This window comes from Manis javanica, chromosome X (genome assembly GCF_040802235.1).
Source record: "Manis javanica isolate MJ-LG chromosome X, MJ_LKY, whole genome shotgun sequence".
Lineage (NCBI taxonomy): Eukaryota > Metazoa > Chordata > Mammalia > Pholidota > Manidae > Manis > Manis javanica.
This window is the reverse complement of record NC_133174.1, coordinates 13050148-13074868: the sequence shown is the minus strand read 5'-3', so window position 1 is coordinate 13074868 and position 24721 is coordinate 13050148. Positions and strand designations below refer to the sequence as shown.

Genomic DNA, 24721 nt, shown 5'->3' with positions numbered 1-24721 from the left:
ATTATTATTATTTTTAATAAACTGCTGAAGTGGTAGGTAGATGCAAGATAAAGGTAGAAAACATAGTTTAGTGTTGTAAGAGAGCAATTGTAGATGATCAGGTGTGTGCCTGTAGACTATGTGCTAATCCGAGCTAGACAAGGGCAATAAAACATCCACGGATGCAGAAGCTTTCTCTCAACACAGGGGGGGGGGGGGCTCACATACATTTTATCCTTCCCTTTAAAGGTAAGTCTTAAGCATTAGAAATATAAAATGAATCAAGTATCAAGACTTGAGATGCACATTCAAAGGTTTTCATATAACCCTATCCACCATAATTAATCAGCGTTGTGTGAATGGGTGTATTAGAGAGTGGCATTCTGGACACTACAACTGCATCTTCTTCCTCTTGGGCACTGACATGAACTGCATTTCCCAGCATCCCTGCTGGGGATATGACAGCTCTAGCCTAGCCAATGAAATGCAAGCAAAAAAGTGAAGCGCACCATCCAAACCTGGACCATAAAAGCTACCCTTTCACAGTTCTCTCTTCCTTCTCCCCATCTGTTGGCTGGATGTTGGCCCCCAGGGCAATCTTGAAAGCCACAGAATAAAGATGTGTGACTTTCTGGCTGTATCTACCCTGCTTATCTATACTCAAGAGTAGTGCTAACAAGTTCCTTTGTAATTTTTGTTATAAAGAAGAATTGAAACTTTTCAGAATTTAATGCTGAGATGATTCTAAACCCTGTAGATGCAAAGTCTGCCCACTTGAATCTGCTGTAGCTTCTGTGTGTCTAAATCTTTAGAATTTGCATGGTGATTTAAGAAGTATAAAGAGCTTTCACATATTATCTCATTTAATCCTAAACATAACCTTATAATGTAATGCTAATGAGAGTGGAGAATATGTATACCCTGGTCACTTCCTCATCCTCAGCACCTCCCATAGTACCTGGCACAGAATAGATACTCAATAAATATTTGCTGATGTTTAGTTTGAGGGCATCAGTTTGGAGATAGGGATTTGCAAAAATCTATCAGCTGTTTAAACCACAGTTCTTATGTCTAGAGCAATATCGAATATAAAACATCAGTGCCTGGCATATGGTAGGCATGTGAAAACGTATATTACTTATATACACACATATATATGTACTATATGTATCATGTATTACATTATATTCTTAAATACTTAAATATAGCATGATTTTACTAATTTACTTACACAAATATTTATGTTCCTCATTATAATTGGCATTAGAATAACTTTAGAACTTGACTACCTAGCTAGAGTAAATGTGATAAATATGCAGAATCCAATGAGAGGCATTTAAATGTTTCAGCCTTCTGAGATAAGATAAAATTTCATAATAGAGTGAAACTGTAAATAAAGTAAGTCTAATTATGTGGTGAAACAATCTGGGTTGGAGGGTCTCAGATTTTCATTGACCCTTATTAGTGAAAAAGGTAAAAGAGGTTACAAAAGTAAATAAGCCTTGACTTGAATTTAGGGGGTTCTGCAAGCAAAACAAACCTCACTTATCGACTCTGACCTTGGAGTTGTCCATTGGGATAGCCACTGTGAAAAACGTGTGTGTGGTTGGGCACTGTAAGGCAGTTTGGGTTGTAGGAAAGATTGCTCTGAATACCTGTAGCTCCAGATGTCACATACTGACCAAATCTCAGTCAACTAAGAAGGTAACCTCAGAATTCACTTGGGGAGTAACCCTAAATTGCTTGCTGTGATGTAACTGTTTCCTTAAATAGTACCTTTAGCCCAGGGTTTCTCCACCTTGGCATTATTGATATTTTGCTCTGATTAACTCTCTGCTGGGGGGACTGTCCTAGGCATTGTAGTGTGTCGAGATGCACCCCTGGTCTCCACCCACTAGACGTCTGCAGAACTCACCTGCCCTAGTTGCGACAACAAAATTGTCTCTGGACATTGACAAATGTGCTCTGGGAGGCATGGTCACCCTCTCTTGAGAACCACTGCTTTAACCCTAAGAGGACTTACAGTTAAGTATAGAGATAGATAAATAAATCAAACCCATAGTATTAATATTTTTGTGTATGTGTGAGAATTCTCTGTATGTTATCTACTAGCAATGTTTAAGATAATTTTGAGTATTTGATTATCTCACAGATCAGCCTTATGTTTCTAATTTAAAATATTTATACAAGTAATTGATTTAGGCTTGTGACATCGTTTGTTAAGTTTGAAAATAGTATTAGAACTTTTGAAAGGACTTACTTAGAAGTTTAATTTATTAGATTTATTAGAATCAGTAACATTCTTGAGGAAGTTGTGAAGAAATGATATATTTAAACAGAAAATAAAATGCGATAAATGTATAAATTTGGTATAAAATTATTTAAAAGAACTTAATTAAATTATTGTAGAAGTCCCTGTAAAGTTATTGATAAAATGCAATTATACTTATAAAGAAAACACAAGATTTGTAAGTTTAACTTAAAAGCTTAAGAGAGAACTCAGGTTTTAAATTTTTAAATTTGTTAATTTAATTTGAATCAAATATTATTTCCAAGAACCAAATTAGCCTCTGAATAATATTTTCTGTGTGCAAAAGCCAACCTGAGGACACAAAAGAACTTCACGTTGACAATGAGAAGTTAGTTGCCTCATAGGGGTGTGACAGATGGTTTTACACATAGTCCCTGAGGAATCTGAGGAACAGTCTTACATCCTCTTATTTCACAGAATCACTTTCTGGAATGATGAATAAAATGTGTGACTAAAAATGAGAAAATCAAGGGAGGTAATGTGAGGAAAAGTATTCTCTCAGAACAAGGGAAAGTGGAAGGCATTAACATTTGGATTTTTTAAAATTTATTTTGAGGGAAAAAATATTCAGCATAAGAATCAAATCAAACTTTAAAAATATGGAATAGGAAGATACTGTGTAAAAGTATCTAGAACTGTGTTTCTTAAACTTAATGTGCATACAAATCACTTGGGGACCTTGTGAAAATACTAAATCTTCATGCTGAGGCCAAGGACTTGGAGTGTTCCAGAATGGAAAACCTGTTAGGCCAACAAAGAAAGTGTAGAGTTTCTCTTCTTCCCACAGAACATCAAGGTGTTTGCATCTCAGTGTCTGACTTCCCTTGCTGTTGAGCCTTGAGAATGTCAAAGAAATAGGTCTGGGCTTGAAAATTCATGGTCAATAAAAATATTTAGCAATCTTTTAGGCAAAAAATAAAGTGTTAGAAGAATCAAAAAATAACCTTATCAGCTCATAAAATGAGACTGGTTTGGTGAAGTCTCGGGTAACAAATGCTATATTCAATGGGCTTGGAGTTCAGGGTAATGTTGATTTCTGAACCTGCTTGATAATATGGTAAACCTAAGTCCAGAAAATGTGAAATCTATTCTTTTTAAAAAAATTTTTTATCACAATGGCAATGGGTTCTTTGGTTGTCAAATTTCACTTTGTATATAGTTATCCTCAAAGTGTAGGTACAGCATTTGAAACAAAAATGAAAAAAAGTAAACAATAATGACATTTTTGCTATCTGAAAAACTCTGCTTTAATAGAATATACAAAATACGATTGTTTTAAAGAACAATCCTAGTTATGTTAAATACATTTTTATTTTTCTAAACTAAAAAAATACTGTACAGCTGTCAAGGGCACTGAAGAGAAGCAATGCCAAAATAGATTCTATTTTAATTTACTAAAAAAGCCCCCCAAAACTAGGTTGTGGGGTATTTTCCTTTATAAGTAAAATGCATTTGTATTTTACATCTTTAATAATGAGTAACTTTGGGAATAAATGTTTATTTTGGTTAAAGAACAATCCAGAGACTAAAATATTAATGCTGGGTCTAGAAAAAATTTGAGAGCAAGGATGGAAATAGAATGATTTGCCTTCAGAATTATTAGTACAAATATTACTAATATTATACTAATTTAGTTATTACAATTACTAATTAGTAATATTTGTACTAATTGATTGAACATTTACTATGTGTTGGGTAGTTTACTAAATCCTCAACACTAGTCCTTCTCAAATTGTAATGTGCATAAGATTATCTGTGAATCTTATTACAATGCAGATTAAGGTATTTATTAAAATCTTAATAAAATGTTTCAGTAGGTCTGGGGAGGAACCTGAGGTTTTGCATTCTAAGAAGTACCTAAATGATGCAGATACAGCTGGCTGGATTCCTGAACCACTCTTTAAATAACAAGGTTTAAGTTGGAACATCTCATTTAATTCTCACTATAACCTTATGTACTATTAATGCCTCCATTGCACAAATAGAGAAATTGAGTCCCAGGGAGATTTAATGATTTGCCTAAGTAGTGGGGCATTCTGACTCTAAGTTTACATTTTTTTCAATTTGAAGTATAATTGAAATACAGTATCATACTAGTTTCAGGTGTACAACATAGTGATTTGATATTTATGCACACTGCAAAATGATCACCATAGTAAGTCTATCCTGTCACCTTACCATCTGATACCATACAAAGTTATTATAATATTATTGGCTATATTTCCTGTGCTGTACAATATATTCCCATGAGTTATTTATTTTATAACTGGGACTTTGTACATCTTGATCCCCTTCACCCATTCTGCCCACTCCCCAACTGCCTCTCCTCTGGCAACAATCAGTATGTTCTCTGTGTCTATGAGTTTGTTTCTCTAATGCTTGTTTTGTTCTTTAGATTCCACCTGTAAGTGAAATCATATGTTATTCGTCTTTCTCTATCTGACTTTTTCACTTAGCATAATGCCTGCCCTCAAGATCCAACCATGTTGTCACAAATGGCAAGAGATCGTTCTTTTTTATGGCTGAGCAATATTCCATATACCACATATAGTTATCCTCAAAGTGTAGTTACAGCTTTTGAAACAAAAATGAAAAAAAATTAAACAATGATGTTTTGCTATCAATTCATTTATCAATGGACACTAGGTTTCACCCATACCTTGGCTACTGTAAATAATGTTGCAGTGGAATAGGAGTGCATATATCTTTTCAATTTAGTGTTTTTGTTTTCTTTGGATAAATGCCCAGAAGTGGAATTACTTAATCATATGGTAGTTCTATTTTTAATTTTTTGAGAAACTTCCACACTGTTTTCCATAGTGACTGAACTAATTTATATTCCCACCAACGGTGCATGAGGGTTACCTTTTCTCCACATCCTTACCAATATTTATTATTTCTTGTTTTTGTTAATTTTTTAATAATAGTCATTCCAACAGGTGTGAAGTGCTATCTCATTGTGGTTTTGATTTGCATTTCCCTGATGATTAATGATGTTGAGCATTTTTTCATGTGCTTGTTGGCCATCTGTATGTCTTTTTTGGAAAACTATCTCTTCAGATCTTCAGCCCAGTTTTTAATCAGATTGGTTTTTTCGCTGTTGTATGAGTTCTTTATATATTTTTGATATTAGTCCCTTATCAAATGTATGATTATCAAATATTTTCTCTAAGTCTACATCTTTAAATTAGAAAGACCTAGCCAGTGGTTCTCAGCTCTGCCTGCACATTAGACCCACCTAGAGAACTTTGAAAAATACTAATGGCACTACCATTTAAATCAGATTCTCTGAGGATGGGGCCTAAGCATCAGTATTTCAAGCTCCTCAGGTGGTTCTAATGGGCAGTCAAGTCTGAGTACTACTGATCTTGGTCAACTGCATTCTTTTACAAACAAGGAAATTGAGGACCTGAAAGAGTCAATGTTTGTAACAAAGAACCCAAGTCCTCTGATTTGATGAATATTCTAAAAAGAATTCACGTAATATAGGCTGGGGTTAGGGAGGGCAAGATGTTTATCTTCCTTGGAAAAAAATTTTAATTTAAACCTTATTAAACTAATGTAAAAAGTAATTTACATTATTTTGAGGGAAAAAGATATGTAATTGTGCTTCCAAAGACAAAGCAAGATCAGAATGAGCCTCAGAAACCCAAAAGAATATAAGGGGTATGCTGGGTCTTAGCATAATTCTTCTAGTCTCCACTGGGAGGAAAAAGAAGAGAACAACAAACAATACCTTAGCTGGGTACAATAAAATTGTGTGAAAATCTCAAGAAATTATACATCTACTCTTAGAATTTCAATTCTGAAGATTTTGGATTCACTACTTATTCAACACATATTTGTTAAGCATCTGCTATGTGCTAGGTACTAGATCCCGAAACATGGCAACAACCAAGACAGATATAGAGGTTATGGTCTGAGAAGGGTGCTGCCCATCTTAATGCTCTAGCCCCCGACTTCAAAAGGAGGCATGTGACATATGTTTAGCCAATCATAACACTCCATCCTCCTCATCATATGATGGTCCAAGCCAGGCCAATGAGAGTCTGTCCCTGGGACTACTATACACCAAACCAGAGAGAGGAGTTCGATTTCTTGTCTGTGATTTCCGTTGGGGCTTATATAAGCTGGAGGTGTCTACAGCTATGCTACATGCCACTTAGCATGGAAGAAGTCCTGTGTAAAAGGAGGAGATTGGGACCAACTGCTGACAGAGAGAAAGAGAAAGAAAGAAATCCAATGACATAATTTGAATTCCTGTATTCAGAATCCATTCCACCTCTGTCCTTCACAGATATGTGAGCTGATGACTTCCCTTTCTTACTTAAGCTAGTGTAAGTTTCTGCCACTTGCAATCAAAAGAGCACTGACTCAGACTTATAGACTCATTAACTGAACAAGCTCCATGACCCTCTGGGTTCATCTAATTCAGTGGCTCTCCAAATGTGGTCCCTTAACCAGCAGCATCAGCCTGGGAACTTGTTAGAGATAGAAATCCTGGAATTCTATCCCAAACCTACTGAATCAGTAAGTCTGGAGGGAGGGCCCAGCCATCAGTTTCAATAAGCCCTCCAGATGATTTCAATCCACACTAATGTTTGAGAAACTCTATTCTAATACATCCCTTTCCATGAGACGTGAAATCAGAAGCCCAGAAAAGAGAGGTAACTTGCTGAAGATCACAAGAATAGTTAGAGGTGATCCAGACTCTCTTAATAATCCAAGGGTTGTGGGGTTTGTGAAGGAAGGCCACTGTGGAGTTTTAAGGGAAGTAACACATGGATTGGCAAATAGCAGGGGGAAAAATATTTTGGGTCAAATAATACAGTACGGTTGGAAACACTTGCTGTGTGTTTCCACAGGAGTTTAGAGAATATTTTACTCATCTTGGCTCCCCAGCTGAGCCAACAACAATGTGTTAGAGCTCCATGGCCAATGGCGGGAATCCAGGAGAGTCCTTTTTATATGCCAGCAAAGAGGAATTTCTTAGAAAAGCTACAGAAATGATGCTACTATCACATTTCGCTTTGTGGAGTGAAGGAATAAAAGGATGAAACAAAAAGCCAGGGACTGCAGTTACTCCTGAGTCCCACCTCTTCAACTGGGAGAAAGGGATTTTATTGTTCTTGCCAGGGCGGAAGTTTCCTGGAGGGAAACTGGGCACCTAAGCTGGTGACCTGGAGAATAATTTGTGTGTTTTGAACTTTTTTTTCAGGTGGAGGGAGAGAGCAGCAGTGTTCCAGAGTGTCCCTGGAAGCTCTATTTAGTAGTCTGCTTTCCGATGCTTTGCCCAGCCTGCCCTGGGGATGTGGTCCATCCAGAAGCAAACCTAAGAGAAGAAAAGCCCTAGCACCAATATTTCTAAGCCTTCTCTTAGTCTCTCTGTTTCCGACTCTTGAGTGTACAGATGGGCATAAGAGGGAGCAGAGCAAAGGATCAAGGGAAGTTGCTACAATACCAATTTTAGGGAGTTCAAGCATTTAAAGTCAATATATACTTTTCCTTTGGTACATTTACTCGGGCAAAGCCTCAACCAGGGGAAGTGGGGTGTAGTGCCTCCTCCGTCAGAGCAGGGTCCATGAGCCAGCAGCATCAGCACTGCTTGGTAGAACTGTGGAGTCTTAGGCCCCACTCTAGACCTACAAAAACAGAATCTACCTTTCACAAAACCCCCAAGTGCTTTATGCTCACCAAAGTTTGAGGAGCACTAGTTTAGCAGACACCAGCGAATGGTCTACACCCAAGCCATTCTTGTCTTCCTCTAGCTTTTCTCAGGCACATCCTCTCCCTGAGCAGCCCATGTGACTCAGGGTACACTGCTCCTATCTCTAGCTTCCAAGTTAGTTAGTCTAGTGGGTCTACCCCACTGGTTCCCAGGCTAACAACGTCAGCATCATTTGGGAACTTGTTAGAAATGTACAGTCATGAAAGTAAATTCTCAGGCTTCACCCAAGACTACTGAATCAGAAACCTTCGGGTAGGGGGCCTGTAATTTGTATTTTAATAAGCCTTCCTGGTGATTCTGATGCAGACTTATATTTGAGAAGTATTTGTCCTTGCCCATCCATCCTGTTAATCACATTTCCCTTGACAGGGATTGGTTCCTGAATCCAGGCTTAAGTCAATCAATGTGTGGCATCTCCAGGCAGCTGAATTGATCCAGAGGTAGTCATGCGACCATTGGCCCAATCAGACTTCAGAGAAGACTGACTAAGCCGCAGTTGAAAGGTTTTTGTTCTCTCTCCTTCCCCTTTCAGGGCCCTGCTCCTTCCATTACCCCTCTTGATGGACACAAGTGAGGTAGCCTGTTGCCTTCTTTGCTGCTGACTGCCAACATACAACCATGAGGGAAACCAGGCTGAGAAAAGAGCTGAGAGGATCACAATGAAAAGGAGCCAGAGTCCTTGTACTGTGCCTCTGGGCTTCCTTGTTTCCTTATGATTTAAGCCAGTTGTGTTTGTGGTTTCTTGTATTTAATAGCCAAAAATGTCACAACTACACATGAGACCAAGGATGTATGGGGCCTGTGGGTGTACCAAAAATACTGTAGGATGAGGAAGGATATATTTAGTTAACAGGCTTTTTTTTTTTCCACCAAGTTACCAAACACTAGACCCAGGTAGAATAACTTACAACTTGAGAGAAGCAACTAAGGACAAATAAAATGGAGTCACAGTTCATGTCGTGGGTCTGCAATTTGTGAATTGGCTAAAACAACACAAATAATTATTTTTTTGAACAAGAGAAGGGGATTTAAGGCATCTTCTTAGGTGAAATGAAAAAAATGGAGTACTATGCAAGATGAGCCCAGAATATATTGTGGTTCAACAAAGTAAGGAAGTGCTCAAAAAGGATGGAACACGGGAGCCAACCTGAAAGAGCTCCCAGTGACTGAATCCAAGACAATTTGATGACAAAATAAATAATGATAGCACCAGACTGTAAACCAAGGACTAAAATAATTACCCATGGGTTCCTACTCATATAAAAAGTGATTGAATAAGTAAAGAAATGGGGCAGAAGATACAGCCCTTCCCTAGAAAAGAATTCCAGTGAACTAACGTAGAGGGAAGGAGGAAAGTAGAAAACCACCATTAGAACACCACCACAATCACTGCTGCACGCCAAACTTAATGGGAGAAGGTTTAAGGAGAACATGGATATTTGTAAAGCTCAAAGTATCCTACCCAAAGGGGAATAAGGACACAGAAGACAAACTAGGGTGCTATAGTGGTGTGTCTGTCCAGAGTTTCCTTCTGAAATATGCCCTTTGGTTTCAGAGACAGGTAAACTAAGAGATTTGGCTTAAAATTGTATGGCTAGGACTTACATGTTCCTCCAAGAAACAAAAAGGGCCATGGCTGTTCAAAGACCTTCAATTAGGCCTGAGCTGGAGGTGGCCTGGCTCAGAGGGTTATTCCCTGTGCTACTACTAAAGAGCCCAATGGGCTCATCTTCCTCCCTGCAATCTCTACCCCAATCCCCAAGGCCCTAGGATTGCTCAGTGCAGGCAGGATGGTGGAGAGTTGCACAAGCTAATGCCAATGTGCAAAGCTACTGGGACGCATTTAGTTTCCTCAGGATTCTCAGGTTATTTGTGTTGGCACATGGCCATGCTCAGTTCTTCCTGAATTGGAACACATTCTCAGAAATGGCTGTTCCCATCATCCTCATCTTGGTCAAGGCCAAAGTCTGGTTTCATTTTTCTTTAAATTAGCATTTGTAACTTTCTTTAAACAGAATGTCATGTCCAAATATTTTTATTCAGTATTTTCACAAGGGCTTTTTTTGCCTCCCATGAGAGTGTATGATTTATCTCCTCCATCATGCAATAGGTTCACCAGCATTACAACCAGCACAATGTTGTGGAGAAAAATTTTGCTGTATCACACAGTGACTTCACTCATGTCCGCAGTGATCAGTTTCTCACCTAAATCAAACAAAGCCTATACACCATAGGGGATGGAATCACATTGCTAAAGACTTCTCTAGTTTGATTGCAATGCCTGGAGGGCTGGGATCAACTATCACCCATCTTCATCTGCCAGTGCCTGGCACATAGTAGGTGTGGTAGTCATCAGTGCACTTCACCAACCCTCCATTCTGGGTCCTTGTAGCACTGCATTTCCTGGCCTTCTGTGTCTGGGTGCAACTAAGTGAACAGTTATAGCTGAAGAGTTAGGAGCAGAAATGTTGCACATCACTCTTGGGCTGGAGCATGTAAATGCTTGTGGTCCAGAACTCTCATTTCCTTCTAGATCAGCAACCAGCAATGTTTGAGACGGTGGATGGCTACTCAGCCTAGGTCCCTGAGTGACTGTAGTAAGTAGAGCTCCCCTTTCTAACCTATACTGAACACATAGTGTAAGATATAAACCATAGAGATTTTGAGTTGTTTGTTACTGCAGCATAACCTGGGCTATCCTCATTAATACTATAAAATAAATGGCACAAAATAAATGTTTGTTGAATGAATGAATGACTTAAGCCAGAAAGGACTTCTGAGCAATGGTAGCTCCAAAATTTCTATAAAGGAGAAATTCACATGTGGTAATCAAATAACAGTTGTGTAAGAAGCGGGGGCCCTGTTAGCTAGGGGACTTCTCTTGTTTTGTTTGTATGGTACACTGTTTTTGTTAAATGTCTTTTATTTGGGGTATTAATTTTTGGAGATTATGGAAGGCTTACAACACCCCAAACCAACCCTTGGCATGACCGATAGAGTTTAGATGGATTTTGTCATCCCTTATGTATTTTACAAATGGGGAAACTGAGACCCAACTCAATGTAGTGTAAGTGATTACACTGTTTAGTCAGTGGCAAAACTGGTAGACACCAAAACCCTCATTTCCTGATTCTATCTCCGGTATTTTTGCCATCTCAACATTTCATCTATCTGGTGTATTTGCCATCCCAACATTTCATTTCTCATACCTCGCATTGAGACAGCAGGAGCTTGACAGTGACACTTCCACTGATTCCAGTCCTGGCTCTACCACTTACTAGCTATGGATCTTGGGAGAAGCTACTTAACCTCTCTGTGCCTCCATTTCCTATACTGGACAAGGGATTACCATGAGGATTTAGTAACAAAGTATAAGTCTATAAAAACCTAACAAGCCAGGATGTAGTACATTTAAATATAAAAAAGTCATCATCATCATCATTCTAGTTCCTCATCCCACTGTGGTGACTTCTTATTTTCCGAGGAAATTAATGAATTTGTTGGAGACCATTGTGTGGTATCATTTTAGACTATTTGGCCACAGGTAAAGTTGTTTTTGATGTTCTAAGGAGAGAGCTGGGCCCTGAGCACTGATGAGCTGTCCTCCTCTGCCATGGCTCTTTGCTGAGAGCCCATACTAAGGGGTCCACCTGTGGGAGGGGACGATGAGACAAGGATTTCTATCCCCTCTGTTTAGTCCCTGCCATGTTTCCTGACCCACAGATGCCTGGGAATCAAACTCTGTCACTGGCTCAAAACTCTGTTGGGCAAAGAGACAAAATCACCCACTTTCCAGTTGCTGGGACATTAGCCCACAGGTAGTGAATAAAGATTTAACTACAAACCCTGGCTTTCCTTCATGTCACCAGATAGTGCTTGCCTAGGAGGCCTGTGATCAGGTCCTTTTCACGGAAAAGGTAGAGAACCCCATGCTTGGAAGGCTTGGCCCCCTTCTCAGCTCCAGCCAATTTCTTTTTCTCTAGGTCTTGACAGCAGAGTTATGTTGGTCTGAGAATGTGTGCCAAGGAGAATGAAAGTTTGGCTGGAAGTACATCAAAATACGAATTTTTAATTTTAGGCTAAGGAGTGTCTGATTTTTGTACTTTAGACATCCTTGAAGTGACTTTTTTTCAGTAGTATGGTTGTTTAAAGGAAAAGCATACTTGTTCAGGTATCACTCTTTAGAAATTCAAGCAACTTTTAATATGAGCTATATGTATTTTAACCTTTTTATTGAAGTAAAACATAGAGAAAAGTACACCTATCATAGGTGAGCAGCTCAATTAATTTTCACAAACCTAACAGATCCATGTAAGTAGCACCCATACCAAAGAACAAGATATTACCTGTACCCCATAAACCCTTCATATCCCCATTGTAACTCCCTCCAGTTACTAGCCTCCCCAATGACCACCATCCTTTTAACTTCATGGATTGGTTTGTTTTATACTTTGTATAAACGGAATCACATCGTATGTATGCTTTCATCTCTCACTTCCTTCACTCAATATTGTTTATGAGATCCATCTATACTCAGCAAGGCAGGGATTCATGTATTCTCATTGCTGTCTGGTATTCCATTCTGTGACTACACCACCACAATGTTTTCAATCCATTCTACTGTTATTGGACATTTGTTTAGTTTCCAGTCTGGGGCTATTACAAATGTCCTGCTATGAACATTCTCACACATATCCTTTGGTAAACATATGCACTCATTTGTTTAACCTGTTTATTAACATATACGCTTTTTCCCCTCATCATAATTCTGCCTTGAATTTGTTATGTAGCCTGGATAAGCTTCCTGACTACACTCTCCTTAATCCACCCAGTCAAAAGCCTCTCTGAAAACACTTTCCATTCATTTATCCAGCTAGAATGTTGTGAGTGTTAATAAGCTGGTGTTTGCAAAACAAACTCTGTCACTCCAGCAAAGCGGAGTACATATCTCACCCCTTTTGTGTCTAATATGGCAAAGTCACCCATGATGTGCTCTGCAAATCTGTACTTTATATAAAAACATCCTCTCCAGAGCTGTGAATGCAGTTTAGAATCTAGAATTTTGTTTTGGTGGTAAAGAAAAATGAAATATTCTCCTGCAGATTTTAATGAAAGAGAATGGTACTTTTAAAGAGATAAAGCATTTTGCAAATACAGGAGTTATTTGACTATAAAGAGGAGGGCTGGAGAGTGTATTGGGGGAAGGTTGGGGGGTGGGGGTAGGCGCGAGTGTTAAAGGAGCCAGAGAGGAAACTCAGAGCACTTGTATTTTTTCCCAATTTTCTTATATTTTCTCCACAATTAATTTGTATTGTAGAACTGAGCCAAGCCCCCCAAGGTCTATGTTTTGTCATCTATAAGATGGGATATATTGACAGGTTGGTTAGGTGATCTGTAAGTCCTATCCAGACCTAGGGAGGAGATGCCGACAGACAGAAAAGGTAGAGGAGACCAAGGGCAATTCACTTCATGTACCACCTCCCCCTTCATATTACCCGCCTCCCCAACACATACACTCCGCAAGCACAGCGCTGGGGATCCCTGTTTCTAGGTATCCGGTGTAAATGTCTTTCACCAGAAAAAAAAAAAAAAAGGAGTCTCAGGATGTTTTCTAAATCTTTCCAAATCTCCCTCCATGTGGTCTGACATCTGGTCTCCCCACCAGGAATACTGTGGCAGAGGGGCGACCTCAGGGTTTCCCACCCCTCAACACTGTGTGGTGCTGAAAGTGGTGGGACAGGCATTTGGGTACCAGGGCGACCCCTAAAGGTGAGCGGCTGCGCTTGGAGGTTGCGGTTCCCGAGGAGAGCCCCCGAACGGACGCCGGGCATCCGAAGGTCTCGCGGTCCAGGGCGTCCAGACGCACGGCGAGGACCTCGTCAGGGGCTGGGCGGGCCGCGGGGCCCACCGCCCCGCTTTTACCCCGCCCCCTGCTCGTAGCTCTCCGGCGGGCTTCGGTCCGCCGCGCCGCTCGCTCGCACCCTCCTCCCTCCGTGCCCCGCCCGCTCCCCACCTCAGCGCCCAGCCTTGCCTCCACCGAGCGCTGGACGCGCCACGCCGCCTGGGCAGCTGGAAAGCCGGTGGGTGAGCAGTCCGGGAGCGCCGGGGGCGTCACCCAGCCCGCGGGAGGGGGGAGGAGGGGCGCGGCCGGAGGAAAGGGGGAAAAAGAGGGCCGGACGGCGCCAGCGGCCAGCTCGTCTCGGGGACCGGCAGGTATGCGCGCGGCGCGGGCAGGGCTCTGTCCCCTCTGGCTCCTGGGACCCAGCCCAGGGAGCTGGCGCTGGGAGCGCGCGGATCGGGCGCAGCGCCGGGACTTGGAGGGCGACCGGACAGCGCGGCGCACGCTCCCTGCGCCTCGCTGCGGCTTTGAGCCGGAGCCCGGGGCCGCCCAGAAAGGCAGAGGCAAAGGGCCGAGCTCCGGGGTCGGCACCCCGGCAAAGGGAGTGCGCGCCCTGGGAAATGGGGCTTCGACGGCCCGTTTTCTGGGGCGGGAGTGTGTATCCAAAAGCTTCAAACGCACCCCCCAGGGAAACGGGCAACAAGTCGTGTTCGCTCCGCGGTCGGGACGACACTCGCGGGGATTCAGTTTATCGCGCCAGTCGGCGGGTGCGGCGGAGCCTGCGGAGCGCGAACGGGCCCTGGGCCCCGGCAGGCTGGGCGCCGCACCGCCCGGCGGGAGCCAGAACAGGTGGCCCCGGGCGCGGCGGGGTGGTGCGGCAGCCGGCAGCCGGGGTGAGGAGGAGGCGGGAAGTCTCGGGGGAGCGCATTTCGGCAGGGACTTGCCGTTTTGCGGCTCCGAAACGTGTATTAGGTGAGGACGAGAGCTGACCGGCCTCCCCAGAGCCGCATAGCAGAGGTTTTCCGTGGCTGCTTCGACAGTGACACTTCTTAGCATGTAGTGTCCACACGAATATCCTAAGCATCTTGTTAAAATGCAGATTCTGATTCAGTAGGTCTGGGGTGGGGCCTGACAATCTGCATTTCCAACAAACCCCCAGATGATGCCGTGCTCCATGGACCACGCTATGTGGCAGGCCCTGCAAAAAGTACTTGGTGTCTAACAGGTTGAACACCCTAGGAAAAGTGGGAGATTGGGAGAGGATGTCCTAAGACTTTACAATCCCACTTCCACCCCAAGCACACATATTACAACGACTGCTATTCATTTAGTAGAGAAATGCTTTACTTTTCTTATTCTTATCAGCTTCCTAGCCACATACATTAACTTACAGTAGAGCTCGCTAGCTTCATGGCATGCAGCCTGTTAATTTGTGTTAATGCTTTGCTGTCGCTGTCGTAATTAGTAATTTTTGACGGAGGGGCTTCATATTTTCATTTTGCACTAGGCCCCCACAAATTATGTAGCTGATCTTGTCTAACAGTCACCAGAGAAGGACCCATTTCTTTGATTAGGGTTCTCAGCTGGTGGGTGATGGAGAGTGAAAGTTTATTAAGCAAAGACAAGCTAGATGTTGGCAGTTGCTGCCACCTCTCTCAACTTCTCGTTGCCTATTTTAAGAGGTAAGCCTGGGAGTATAACCTCAGGGATACATAGTATGCCAATTCTTATTGCTTTATCAATATTAATAATTAACAATTCAGTAAGAGTTTAGTTATTAATAATACAGTTAAGTTCGATGTTGTAATAATTTGTAAATTAAGTGACAAAGTGTGCTCTTTCCAAATGATTTTGGGGAGTCCCTTTTTAGAGTCTCAAAGTTTTGCTTCCCTAGAAACTAAGATGAGGTGCACATTGCTTGGTTTGGCTGCTTTTGCAGCTCAAATGAAAAGCTAGAAAACAAAAAGTGGCCAAATTTTGTAGCTGTTCAGGGGTTTTATTTTACAGGGCCTCAGCACGTTTGCCAGCACCTATCAGATTCCCTCTGCTTTTATCATTCCCACATCCCTGCAAGGTGACTTTCATTAATCGGGGGATAGAGCAGATTTCACTATTGAAAAACACTGAAGAAATGCAGGGCCAGCATCCGTGTTTTCTCTGTGAATAATTCTTGCCAAAACTCCACAGATTCCAGGTGTGTGTGTTTTTCTAGAAAAATAAAATTGTTGGAAACAGGAAAGAAAAAAATCTGAACTTTAAGTATGGATATGATTTTGTTCAGCAGAGGGAGAAAAAGTCTGAGAAGTGGTATTGCATTGGTGAGGCTGGCAGGGAAAGGAGAGCCGCTGTGTTTTTGGTACTATGAACAGCCTTCCAGAAATGGCAAAGTGATTGCTCAGGTGTTAGGGAGATCCAGTAAGGAAGCTGCTTTCCCATGGCCGACGTCGTCTTTCTAGGGCCCCTGGTGTGGTTGTGGTGTGGCTGAGTCTGGTTTGGGACTCGGAGCAAGGGACACCACTGTGTAGGTTCCTGGTGCTTTCAACTGCTCAAGTGAAACTGACAAGCACATTTTTCCATTTTGCTTACTCGGAATGCCAAGTTACTTTCAAATACAAACTACAAACTGGAAAGAGCACCATTAAATTAAAAAGGGGTGTGAGTGGGGGTGGGGTGGGGTGGGGGAGGAATGTGTTTCTGTGATGTTAATAACTGGAAGAGAAAAAGGAGATTCTGCCCTTAGTAAAACCTGGGAGCTGGGTTTTGTACTTTGCTGAGAAAGGCCTTCCCTACCACAGGAAAGAGAAAAGTAATTTCTTTTAAAATGTTTCTGGTTTTAAAAATATGTGGGTCTTTAATCCCTGAGGAATTTATTTTGGGGGCATGGTATGAGGTGGGGGGTATTGGGAAGTTCAGAAATGGGCTAATAAACATTTGGGAAAAAGTTATAAAATTCTATCAATTGAATAAGATTCTGTGAACACTGTTCCATTTTATAAATCTACTTTATTAATTCTTGAGTTGATTCCATGTTTTTAAAATTGAGAGAAAATTTGTTTATAACATTCACCCTTTTAGTGTATATACTTCTATAAGTTTTGATGGATGGATGTAGTCATGTAATGACCACTTTATCAAGATATAAAACAAATCCATCACTCAAAAATTCCTTATTGACCCTTTGTAGTCAACCTCTCCCACCACTCTCAGCCCCAGCAACCACTGATTTGTTTTCTGTCATTGTAAATTTGTCTTTTCCAGAATGTCCTGTGAACAGAGCCATAGATGATGTAGCCTTCTGAGTCTGGCCTCTTTCCTCTAGCATAATGCATTTGAGATTCATCCATGTTGTGTGAATCAATAATTTGTTCTTTTTTATTGCGAGTAATATTCCAAAGTTTGTTTATCCATTCACCAACTTCTGGTGATGAAAAAGGGCCACAATGATCATTCATATATAGCTTTCTGTATGGACATAAAATTTCATTTCACTTGGGTAAATACTTAGGAGTAGGACTGCTGCTGTATTGTATGGTAAATCTAACTTTATAAGAAACTGCTGAATTTTTTCAAAGTGGCTGAACCACTGCACTTCCACCAGCAATATATGAGAGGTCCAGTTGCTTGGCATCCTCTACAACTCTTGGTATTGTTAGTTTATTATACTTCAGCCATTCAGTGGGTTTGTGGTGGCATCTCTTTGTGGTTTTAGTTTTCACTTCCTTGATGACTAATGATGTTGAGCATTATCCTTTCATGTACTTGTTGGTCATTTGTACATCATTTATGAAATGCCTAGTTTTTAATAAGTTGTATGTTTGTCTCTTTGAATCATGAGAGTTCTTTCTATGTCATATCTGGATACAAGTTCTCTGCCAGATATATATATATATATATATATAGCAAATATTTAGCCTGTGGTTTGCCTTTTCGTTTTCTTTCTTTTTTTATTCATTGTGGTAAGAACACATATGAGACCTACTCTCTTAACAAAATTTTAAGTGCACAGTACAGTACTGTTGACTGTAGGCACCATGTTGTGCAGCAGATCTCTAGAAGGTATGCATCTTGCGTAACTGAAACTTTTATCCACTGAAGAGCAGCTCCCCATTTCCTCCCCAGCCCCTGGCAGCTGCCATTCTACTCTGTTTCTATGAGCTTGACTACTTTGACTTATACATCATATGGAATTAATAGAATTATTAACTAATAATTAGTGGAATTAATCATTTTTTTTGAAGAGCTGAAGTTCTAAATTCTGACACTTATGTATCAGGGTTTTTCCTTCTATGGATAGCACTTAGTAATCTGTCCGGTAAGTCTTTGCCTACCTCTCATTTGCCAAGATTTTCATTTTATAGTTTTATCATTTACATGCAGGTTTATGATTTCTTTTAGAGTGAATTTTTGTATGGACCAAGTTCGCTTTTTTCCATATAGGTAGCCAGTTGTTTCAATGCCATTTGTTGAAAACACGGTACTTCTCCCCCCCATTGTATCCCCTCAAAAAATAACTGACCATGTATGTGTGGGTTTCTTTCTGTACTCTATTCTGTTCTGTTGATCTGTATGCCCATCCTTACACCTGTGCCACACTGTGGGGCTTTAACACATTCTTGCTTAGTGAATTCCTAGATTATTTTGTGTGTGTCATTTTTATTGCTTTTGGAAATTGTATCTCTTTTTCCCATTTTATTTTATAATTACTATACTGTTCTATAGAAAGGCTATGTGATTTTTTTTGTAGATTATCATATTCAAGCCATGTTACTGAACTTTTATTAGTTCGCATAATTTTTCAGTTGGTTTTCTTGGATTTTCAAAGTACGCAATCACATGTCTGCAAATGGCGATAGTAAAGGGATTCCCCATCCCTAATATTTTTGTTCATTTTATTTTCTTAGTGGCTAGGCTTCCCTCCAGCGCAGTGTGGGGAGCAGTGTCTGATTTGGGTGGGATTGCTTCTAGTAGTTTACTCCTAGGCAGCGTGCTTGCTGTTGAGTTCCAGAAGTTATCTTTATTATCTTCAGGAGGCTTCTTTCCATTTTTAGCTTCTAAATGACTAAAGTTTAATTTTAAAATTTCTTGTTCTGCTTGGAAGTTAATTTTTTTCATTGAAAAGCCTAACAGTTTGGACGTGAGTCAGTCTCCCTGGCTTTGGAGGGTCATATTTTGATCTCCCTGAAGGATAAGATAGTGTAGCGTAAGTTAATTCATTTTATTTAAACCTGTCTATAATAGACACAGGATCTCACAAAGTATTATGCATTTTCCCTTTGTTTCCTTTTTTTTCCTGCTAAAATATAGTTCCAAGAAGGTGAGGACTCGTGTGTCTTGCTCACTGTTACATTCTCAGGACCTAGAACAGTGGAGCATAGTAGGTGCTCAATAAATATTTTTTGACTGGATGGATGCACCTAGAATCTATAAACTGTCTTTGAAGCTTTTTAATAATTTTATTTTGGGGGGTTGCCAAGTAAAGCAAGAAAGAAAATAAAGGGACCATTTACAACCTACTTATATATAAATGAGATAGCTTTTTGTAGTGTTTTCCAAACTTTCCTGCCTATCATAGAGAGAAGTATATTTTATATCTCAACCCAGTATGAACATACCTGTCTATAATAGACACAGGATCTCACAAAGTATTATGCATTTTCCCTTTGTGCAATGCATTCTGATATTTTCAGTTATTTTCCATCTGTTCTATTTCATTTAAAAATGATCATGATCCTCTAAGTTGATTTGACCGCTCTTTCATAAAACAGTTTTATAAAACTGTTCATTTAGTTTCTAAGCCCCCAGATGGCTGAACTGTGTCCAAGACAGATTTTAAAAATCATTTTATATCAGATCCTGCCATAATGCAAAGTGAGTTCATTTAAAATACCCTGAGATAACTGTAGGTACCCACATTTCTCTCTTGAATTACTGGGTAGTCTCTAAACCAGTCTCCCAGCATCGACCCTTGACCCCACAGAATAGCTAGCACATGCAGTAAACCCACTGCTCAAAATCCTGTAATAGCCCCTACCACACTTAGAATAAATCCCCAGATCCTCACTGTAGCCTCTGAGGCCCCATTATGTTCTTTATCCCTATTCTTCTCACACTTCTCCAAAGACATCAGCCTCCTCGCTATTCCTCCGGCAGGCCAAACATTTGCTTGCCTCCCAGCCTTTGCATCTGCTGTGCTACCTGCCTGGAGCACTGTTTCACCAGATATTCACCTAACTTGTTCCCTGGTTTCATTTGGGTCTTCTGTAACTATTATCTGCAATTACAGAACTTAATTATTTACGGATTCTATGTCTTTTTTTTCCTGCTAAAATATAGTTCCAAGAAGGTGAGGACTCGTGTGTCTTGCTCACTGTTACATTCTCAGGACCTAGAACAGTGGAGCATAGTAGGTGCTCAATAAATATTTTTTGACTGGATGGATGCACCTAGAATCTATAAGAAATCCAATACTAATCCTCAGAAAGTCAATGCACTCTGCCTTTCTGTTCAATTTTAGTGTGGAAATTTCTTAAGGTTAAGCACAGAGTATATTTTAATGTAAGTAGTCCATTAATCAACAGATATCTGGTATCTTACATTTTTGACTGTGATAATAACGATGGCCAATAGCTAATACTGAGTAGGCACTGCTCTTATTGCTTTATGTGTATTAACTCATTTAATCCTTCCAAGCTCCTGAGATAGGTACTATTCTTATAGGCAGATTAACAGGAGAAAAACAAGTTTAATAATGTGTATGCCTCCTGTATACATGGGAGAGATCCAGGAACACTGAGTAACTCCCCACAATGGCCATCCCCTACAACACCCATCTCTAGCTAAACATAAAAGAAGTTGGTGGGGTAGGCACTTCTGGGAAGTCACCAGGAAGAGCACAGTAAACTAGGGTAAGGTTGTTATACAGATTTAAGTCCAGGGCTGGAAGAAACACAGGTCTTCTCCACTGATAACAGTTTGTAGAGATTTAGAGTCATCCTCCTCTTTCTGGTACAGAGAGAGAGAGGGAGACATCCGTACACATGGAGATTGCTTTTATAAATGTCTCTCACAAATGGGTAATTTCTACTGTTTTTTTTTCCCCCAGAGGTTCCCGTGTCTGCTGTTTCTTAAAAATAATCAGCCTAAAATAATCCTTATGTCAAAAAAGCATATTTTGGGGTGACATTCTGCTCCCATCCAGCATTTAGGATGAATACAGACCACCTCCCACTCTTCAAGAGAACATTCATCATTTTGGGCTTGTCTGATGTCTCTCATGATTAGATACAGGTTATACATTTCGGGCCAGAACACTGCAGAGATGATGAAGATGTGTCCTTCTCAGGCTGTTACATGCCCATGATGTCCAGATGTCCACCTCTTACTTGCTGACAGTGTTAGTTTTCGTCGCTTGGTCAAGGTGTCGTGTAATTTCTCCACTGTGTAGTGATTGGTTTGTTCCTTCTTAATCAGCAGTCTGCTGGAGGACACAAATATCTGCTCCTCATCAGTATTTCCCTTAAGATTTAGCACCCAGTGATGATTTTTGCCTGATCCAGTCCTTGCAAATAAGGATTTTCAAGCTCTGGTATTTTCTCCACATTTACCAGTTGGCCATCAGCAGGAGTCCTTCCTTCTTCCCTGTTTATTTATATAGTCATGTATTATCAGTATGGACTCATGAATTCCTACTTTTTCAGTGGTCTGCAACTCATAACTGTACTTCATTATTTTGGTGCTTAGTTGTGAAAGACTTAATTCTTAATTCTGTTTCCCTTTTTCTTTCCTGTTTTCACAAAGCTCTCTCCTTTCTGGACTGTTCCCATCAGCTTATAGTCATACTGTAATATGTAGTATCGCCACTGGCTCCACATTTGCCTCCAGTCAACTCCACATTTCTAGTCACTCCTTCTGAGAGAAGCCTCTGAAAAGGCTGCACGTCCTTTATCGCCCCACATTCTTTCCTTGTCTAATCTAATCAGGGTCCTGTCCTGAGGCTCCTCTTGTCAGTCCTCAGTGAACTTCATGTTGCCAAATATAGCAGCCATCACTTCTCTGACTTAGCCTGTTGGACTTTGCAGCAGCGTTTGACACAATTAGCCATTCCTTCCTTCTTTGAACACTTTCTTCTTGTGGCTTCCATCATCCTACACTTTCTTGGTTTTCTAAGTCTTCATTTCTGTCTCTTCCTCCTCTGCTCAACCTACAAAGGTTGATGTTCTGCCAGAGCACTGGGACTCCCTTCCCTTCTCTTTTTACCTGCTCTCCTGAGATGACCCCATGAAGCCTATGGCTTTACATTCTATGTAGATGCCAGTATCTGCAGCCATGACCTTTCCCACTGCTGAAGACTATATAAAAGCTTTGTATATACTCCCCTCCTCCAGCTTTAATGAGGTATAATTGACAAATAGGAATTGTTTATATTTAAGGTGTACAATTTGATGTTTTGATTGATGTATATACATCATGAAATGATCACCACTCAAAATAACTAATATATCCATCACATCACATAGTGATAACTTTTTTTGTGAGTGTTGTGAGAACTCTTAGAATTTACCCTTTTAGCAAACTTCACAAGTATATAAAACAGTATTGTTAACTGCAGTCACCATGCTGAACATTAGATCTCCAAAACTCATTCATCTATACTGATTTTAAAAAGTAAACTCTAGCCTCTTTAGCATGGCATTCAAACTGCCATGTTAGATTAAAATGTACAATTGATTTTATTGTGTAGTGGGACTGTCTCAAAAATGTCTTTGAGATCTTTATACTGCCTCAAAAATATCAGAAATACTAGAAAACAATGTTGATAAATCAACTAATTCTAAGAATGTTGAGAGTTTTGAGGGAAACTTGAAACATTAAAAGGCTCAGCAATGAGAGCTGTAGAAATGAAAAGTGGAAGAAAGCACAGGAAAAATCATGCCCTTAAACATGGTGTGCTTTTTAAATATTAAAATTTAAAAATCTTGAATCAAACAAACAACAACAAAAAAGACTTTCTAATCCACATGGAGATCTAATAGGCATTGCAAACTCAGGATTTCCAAAGAAAATCTTGATTCCCTGCCACCCCCATGCCAAACCTGGTTCTGTCCCTGTGAAACCCAGCTCAGGGTATGGTGCCACCATCCACCCAGTTGTTCAACCCCCAAGCTTCCAAGTGTCATGCCCCATATCCAGCCCATCAATAAATCTTGTCAGTTTGACTTCCAAAGTATATCCCAGGTATTCTCACTTCTTTCCACCCCACTCCTCCACCATACAATCCGCCGTCATCTCTTTCTTGGATGATTGTAGTGGCTTCCTATAACCCAATTCCCATACAGCAGCTAGAGCATCTTTTTTCAGCATTAACTGGAGCATGTCACTGCCCTGCTGGATTAGGGTGTTCTGCCACATTCTGGCCATTGCTGCTCACCTCTCCTGTTGCAGACCATGCTCCTTTTGATTGTTGCTCCAGCACATCAAGCTCCTTTTTGATTTTTTGTACTGTTTGTTCTCCCTATGATGTTCTCTCTGCCCCCTTTTTCTATGACTTGTTTCTTATCATTTATATCTCAATTTAAATATCACCTCTTTGATCACTTGATCTAAAATAGCCACCAAGTCACCCTCAATATCATTCTCATTTTATTTTAATTCTCAACACTGCACTTATCATTATATTAGTTTCCCTGTTTATTTAGTTGTATATTTATTATTCCCCCTTTCCCCCTCTTCCTCTCCCCAAGCTGGAATGTGAGCAAGGCCTACACTTTATCCCTAGGGCCTAGAAGAGTATTTGGTCTATAGTAGGTATTCAGTAAATAGTTGATGAATGAATGATCCATTTAAACTGCCTAACATGATCTCCAGCACATAGAAGACACTCAATAAATGTTCTCTTTCTCCCATGATAAGTACACTAAAGTTTCTGGGGCTAAGTCTAGAAGCTTCTGGTAAGAAGAACAATCTGATAAACATTAATATTTATGAATTAGGATTCTAATTATTAGAGTTTCCAGACAAAGGGGCATTACATTTTACCAAGAAAAAAAAAATTGTGAGAGACTTCCAGGAATCAAAAGTGTCACATTTTTCAGTGGCGGACTTCCATGGCCTTAAGACTGGTTCTCAGATTTTAAAAAATTGATATGTCTACTGTGGGATTTAGATACATACATTTTCTAAACCCTCCAGATAGTCACAAACTGAATATATGGGGAGAGAGGGAGAAATATGGGAGGAATCTGAAGTGGTTTCCCTTTTAGGAAGTAGCTGTGGTTTTTAAAAACTCTTGTAGTGGATGGTACTAAAGCTCCCAGGAAAAATCAGTAACGAATGAGCTAAACTAGTGACTTTGATATCCAGTTGATTAACTTTTTGACAGAATGTATCATATGTTTTGGGGGTATTTGGAGAAACCATTACCCTGGACTCGAGGACTTTTAAAAAAATTGGATTAAGTGCTCATTGTAGTCATAGTCTGTATATGAATGAGTTAAGAGCTGTGTACCATTAATCATTTTCATGATATTTATCACCTATGCCTCATTATTAGTCATTTTCCTTCTGGCAACCTTCTTTAGTGAAAGTAGGCAAGTGTGTTGAATAGCATATCATGGATATATTCATTCATTGATTTATCATGGGTATGGATATATTTAGTCTTAATCTTCTTGACTCCGCTGTGAAAGTGGGATTGTGTATACATATATTTTTTAAATTAATATTTTTATTGAAGTACACATTAGACACATTATAAATGGACAGCTCAATGTATTCTCACAAACTGTGCACACCTATCACCAGCCCCCAGATGAAGAATCAGAACATGATCAGCAACCAAAGGCCCCTTCATGTCTCCTTCCGATCA

At 40.3% G+C, this 24721-nt stretch overlaps 1 protein-coding gene and 1 long non-coding RNA gene across 8 annotated transcripts in view; one reads left to right on the top strand and one right to left on the bottom strand.

Moving 5' to 3' along the window:
- The window catches only part of LOC108407539 (uncharacterized), a 146902-nt gene that overhangs the window by 12450 nt on the left and 109731 nt on the right, over positions 1 to 24721 (bottom strand). The window lies entirely within an intron of this gene.
- Positions 13843 to 24721, top strand: part of ADGRG2 (adhesion G protein-coupled receptor G2) — a 110822-nt gene continuing 99943 nt past the window's right edge. For 3 of the 7 annotated variants that reach the window (XM_073227614.1, XM_073227613.1, XM_037020454.2), the window contains exon 1: positions 13843 to 14231. The gene's annotated coding sequence lies outside the window, so the exon portion shown is untranslated. The remainder of the gene's footprint in view (positions 14232 to 24721) is intronic. The other 4 variants (XM_073227611.1, XM_073227609.1, XM_017676946.3 and 1 more) reach the window with 4 other exon arrangements.